Genomic DNA, 5,619 nt, shown 5'->3' with positions numbered 1-5,619 from the left:
CTGTGGACCATTAGCTGAACTTCAGAATGGCTGCCACATGCTGTGTAAAGATGATGGAATGAACCACAGGAAACTAGATCTTTGTGTCCTGAGATCTCTCTTTACAGATATAGGCTACCTAACTCTAAACCTTGTGTGGTGTGTGCGTGCATGAGTGTATGTGTGTGTGTTTGTGTGTATGATGGAAAGAATCATGTGAATGTGTGCATGCCCCTGTGTGTAAAGACCAGAGGTTGAAACTGGTTGTCTTTCACAAGCATTATTATTGTTGTTGTTGTTGTTACTATATTTATTATGTTTTTTTTAGTTGAAGTCTCTCACTGAACCTTGTGCTCACTGGTGCCAGCAGCCTGTGGGATCTTCCTGTCTCTGCTTCCTTAGCAGTGAGATCGTGGCTGTGTGTACCACACTAGGCTTTTTACCTAAGTGCTGGGAATCCAAACTTGGGTCTTCATGCTCGCATGGCATCTAAGCTATCACCCAGCCCATTTTTTGTTTCATATTTTTAGTGTATTTTTTTTCTCTCATCCCAGCTAGGGTTTAATTTTAAAGTGACAGATGTACAGGTGGGAAGGTTAACCAGCACCCTGCAGATTCTTAACAGGGAGAAGATGAGTGTAGTTTTGTCCCACCTGAGGCTGAGCAGCAGCTCCCCAGCAGTGCTTTATTAGGAGGGCACAGCACAGAAACAGCACCCTGGAGTTGTGGTCCATTTACAAATGGCTTAGTTGGAGCAAACAATTTCAAGCATGTCCTGGCCAGTGGTCAAAGTGGGCATCGGGGGACTCTCTGCACTTTGAGCAAATTATGTTCTGCTGGCCAGTAACGTTCTTGGGGAGCCTGGTCCCACTAGTTGGCTTATCCAACCAGCCATGGATCTGATCTGCCCTTTGATGCTCCTAGAGGAGGTTCCTGGTCTGTGTCAAACTCTCTGGTACCACACAGACACACACAAAAATCAGGTAAGGGTGGGCCTGACAGGTTAGCCCAGCAGCTTAAGAAGCAGGGTGTTTAACTTCACTTGTAGAAAAAAAAAATGTGGTAGTAGCGGCTAGAGGCTGAGGAGGCCCCTATTTAAATTGTAGTTTACCTGCAGTAATAAAGTAGTAACTAGTACCAGTCCCAAGCAGCTATCTGTGTCAGTGGTAGTCATGGCCACTAACTAGTAGGACTTAGCTCAGTTCTCAGGGAACATCACAAGCAGGAAGCCCTTTGTGGTATGGGCTGGTACAGTGAGAGGAGCGTCAGCCCATTTCCTATGGGATGATAAGTTCTAAGGGTTTGCCGTTCCTTTTATTTGGTTTTCACTGTTATTCGTAGCTAAGCTGGAGGGTCTGTGTTTTTCTTTTTGTTCCTTTGGTATCAGCAGCTTGCCTAGAACCCAGCTCAGAAGGGAGAGTTCCAAAGCTCTGACTTCAGTCCCGGTATCTCACGCCCTTAGCCCTTCCCTCACTCCCCCTCATCCCCAGACAGGCCTAGTGTGCTCCTCCACTCCCAGCTCACACTGTGCACATCCATACCGTTAAGCCCACCTTCCATCCTTGGATGGGGGGATCAGTAAGCCCAAGGCAGCTCGGTCTTTACAGCCACCTGCATAGGGCCAGGGGTGGCACACACTGTTACTGTTACTGCTAGAATGGTTCCTAGAAGCCATTCCGGTGGACATTAGGGGCCTATCGACAGACTTTAAACCAATGCCCCTTAATACAGCCCAGTGAAAAATGATAGCTTGTTGTAAGAGAGTGAACCCTGAAATAAGTCTCTGGCATCGAGCGCAGCCACCTCTGCACAGGTGGGGGCCTGCTTCCACCGATGGTTGGTACTGGTGTGATGCCAGGCTCAATGACAGACCAGACAAGTAATTAAATACAGCTCTCTGAGAGTACAAAATTGATCACCAAAATAGCTCATGGCATGTATCAAAAATGTTTGTTTACAGACAGCTGACGGGGTGCTAATTACCTCCTGACACCCTCGGATGACACTCATTCATTTCCCATGCTGTTCTTGACAGCCCTGAAGAGTGTGGCTGTCACCCCAACTCACTGAGCAGCAATCCCCCAAGCTGAGGCCTTTGACCCTCCCCCCTTCCCACTTCCCTTTAAGTGACAGGGATCAGCTGCTCCTCCCAGCAGGCAACCTGACCCTTGAAGAATCTGATCTTTGTGTTTGTTTTTGTTTTGTTTTGTTTTGTTTTTTTCTTCAACAATCCTTTCAACTAGAGAACTGTTCTCTGGGCCTCAGGTTCCAGATAATTGCTGTGTGGTTGTACATCAGTGTCTTTGGCAGCTTGCTACGGGAGCAAAACCCCTCCACATCTGGGTGAATGCAACTCAAGGCAAGCCTTTATTTTTTATGTGCCACACTGAGAACTCCGGACTAAACCTCTCCAGTTCCCCAATTTGGGATTATAATTATTCACTCTCTGATTTCAAAGTACTGCTTGCCATTTCGTCTCCCACTTGAGCTAAGAACCAGTCCCTGGCATCCCATCCGTTTCCTTGGTAAGGGGTGGGCAAGTGTCATGAGGGGCTGACCTGCCTGAGCCATCTATCTCTTGCCACAGCTGTGGGAGTGGGCATCCGGGTCCTGTAGAAAGTGTTTACTGTTCTCAGTCACACCTCATGCAGTAGTAATAAAAAGGTCTTTATGTTCTGGTTTGGGGCAAGTTCAGAGGTTTCTGCTCCTGCTTGCCTTCCTTTTGAGTTCTCTTCTTCTGTCTCTGCTCCTGCGTTCATTTCACAGTGTTTATTGATTGCCTTTGATGGGGTGGGCAGTGTGCCCAGCTCCGGCTCCTGTGGGGAATGAGCCTCCTCACTCAGGAAGTTCATGCACGGGAAGAGAATAGACCACAGCACCCAGGCAGGTCCTTCAGGAGAACCAGCTCTGGGAGTGTGACTCAGATGTTGGATAACCTCAGGGTATCCACAGAGGGACCAGGCTCTTCATTAGAAGCAAGAATGTGCTTGAACATCCTCATTCATCTACAGTGTCAGCCTGGGATCTAGAAAGAACATAAAGACTTAACAAAGGGCCCTATGGGGGTTAGGATGAATTGGGCTAAGGAACTTCCAGGGTTGCATCGTGCCTTTATAGCGGGTGGCCACAATAGAAGGCCATGACTGCCTGGGCCTGGAGGAGCCAGAGCATAATATAGAGAAAGCCAGATGAGCCTGCAGAATGGAAGAGAGACACTGAGACCAGGACCAGAGCAAGTGAGGTGCACATGATGCCAGCCTAAATGCCTACAAGTCATGGATCAGTTGGTGTTGTTAAATAAAATTTGTTCTATCCCTCTGCCTTGGTAAGTATGTCTTCACGATGACAAAAAGAAAAGAAAAGAAAAAAAACAATAAAATATATGCAAAATAGTAGTTGCACATGTCTTGTAAATCGTGTGAACTTTGTCAGAATCAAAATGGAGTTACCTTTGTCAAACCTTGGTAACAATTCATTAACTGGTCACTGATTATTAATCCAAGAAGCTCTCAAAAAGCAGGGCTTATGCAAGGTCCTGGCAACAGGACCCCATGAAGCGCTCTGCCAGCACCACAGACTTACACCAAGAACACTTCTGCAAGAAAAACATCTGCCCAGAACTGCTTCTTCAGCCTCAGCCTGGTACGGCCTATGTTAGCCCTAATGGCCTTGGTCAGGAAAGTTTTGTCAAAACCATTTATACACTCCTCTTTGTTTTCCCTTTAGCCATGTTTGCCTTGGCCTCTGAAGCGCACTCATTGTTTCAGGCTGCCTACACATTCCCACTGCTATGCCATTCCCTCTGGCGTGAGTCTGGAGCTCTCTGGAGCTCAGATACGTCAACCATCTGGAAGCAGTAGAATGGCAAAGAAAAGCAAGTTTACTATCGCTGCACATCTCTAAGTAGTCTGTGGTGCTGAGATCAGAATAAGGTGCTGATATAATCCATACATCGTTTTTGAAACAGGATCTCACACTGTAGCTTTGTCTATTCTAGAACTCACCACATAACCTCGAAAATTTCTACAGTTGTCCTGGGTAGTTTTGTGTCAACTTGATAAGCTAAAGTCATCTGAAAAGAGGGAACCACAACTGAGAAAATGCCTCCATAAGACCCAGCTGTAGGGCATTCTTTTTAGTTAGTGATTGGTGAGGGAGACCCCACCCAGAGGGCCCAGTGCATAGCGGGTGGTGCTATGTCTAGCCTGGTGGTCCTGGGTTCTATATGAAAGCAGGCTGAGCAAGCCGTGAGGAGCAAGCCTGTAAGCAGCATCCCTCCATGGCCTCTGCATCAGCTCCCACCTCCAGGTTCTTACTCTGGCTGAGTTGCTGTCTCAGCTTCCTTCAGTGATGATGTGGAAGTGTAAGTAAAATAAACCCTTTGGTCCTCAACTTTCGACAGGACATTTTGTTGCAGAAATAGTAACCCTGACTGGGACAGCCACCCTCTTGCTTCTGCCTTTCTGCTTGCTGGGATTGTAGGAATGAGCCACTATGGCCAACTGGTCACACACATTCTTACAGATTTAGTCCACAAAATGTGTTTGGATGCCTTCATTTTGGCAAAAAAACAAAAACAAAACAAAAAATCCAAGAACAAAACCCATAGGTTATGATTTAAATTGAAGCGGTTTAACATAAATCCCAAGTGAGAATTTCCTCTTACAGATGTAAATGTCCTTCACAAGAGAGAAATGGGCATTTGCATTTTAGTGAGAAGTCTCCTGCATCTGCTGACTGGCTGACTGTCACTGACTTTGGCATAACCCCCATCCTCATGTCAGAGCTCAGCAGGAGGGATGGATCCGCAGTTAAGAACACTGGCTGCCCTTGCAGAAAACTGGGGTTCAAGTCTTAGCACCCACGCCACAGCTGACAATCGTGAATGATTCTGGCACCAGGGGAATCCAACACTATCCTCTGAAATCCTCAAGAAATGCATGAATGTGGTTTGCAGACAAAACATGCAGACAAAACACCAGTACCCACCACTGAAAATAAATAATTCATATGCCAAAGTGGCATATCTGGGGTGGTGGATTCCGTGCCCTGTACATGGTACAGAGGCACCACACCTTCCTTCATGCTTACATGTGTTTGTGTCTCTGCCATTTGAAGTAGTGGCCACAGTGGGAAGCAGGTACCTCCAGAAAACCGGAAGAGCAGGAGGAAACACCATTGTGTCCTTTCATCTCAACCTCCCCTGCCAGCCTGAAAAGCAGAGGGAACAGGGAGACCCAGGGAGGTCAGTTCTAGGGTGGACATCAAGGACAGAGGGTAGAAATGAATGCATGCGGAGGTGGGGGGGGGGGAGGGTTCACATAAACTAAACTGTGATCACCCTGTGTCCTCAAGAGCCCCTGGTTGGGCCTCTGAATGTTCATAAACATGTTTAGTATTTTCTCAGTTTTGAAGAGTGAAAGAATGGATCTTTATTCAAAGGAACTAAGTATATGTTACAAGAGGAAACTCGATGAAGCACTATGGTCATTAAACCAAATCCCGGGTGGTTATCCGACCTCCTAAGAAATCAGGGTTGCTACTATGAGAGCCTGTCTTCTCCTATAGGCCAGCATCAGTTGGCATGCAACGGAAGTCCCTAGGCCTTCATCCTGGTCCATCCAGCATTGGCAATTCGGC

The sequence above is a fragment of the Acomys minous genome (assembly GCF_964271855.1).
Source record: "Acomys minous genome assembly, chromosome: 2".
Taxonomy (NCBI): domain Eukaryota; kingdom Metazoa; phylum Chordata; class Mammalia; order Rodentia; family Muridae; genus Acomys; species Acomys minous.
Note: the sequence above shows the minus strand (reverse complement) of the source record.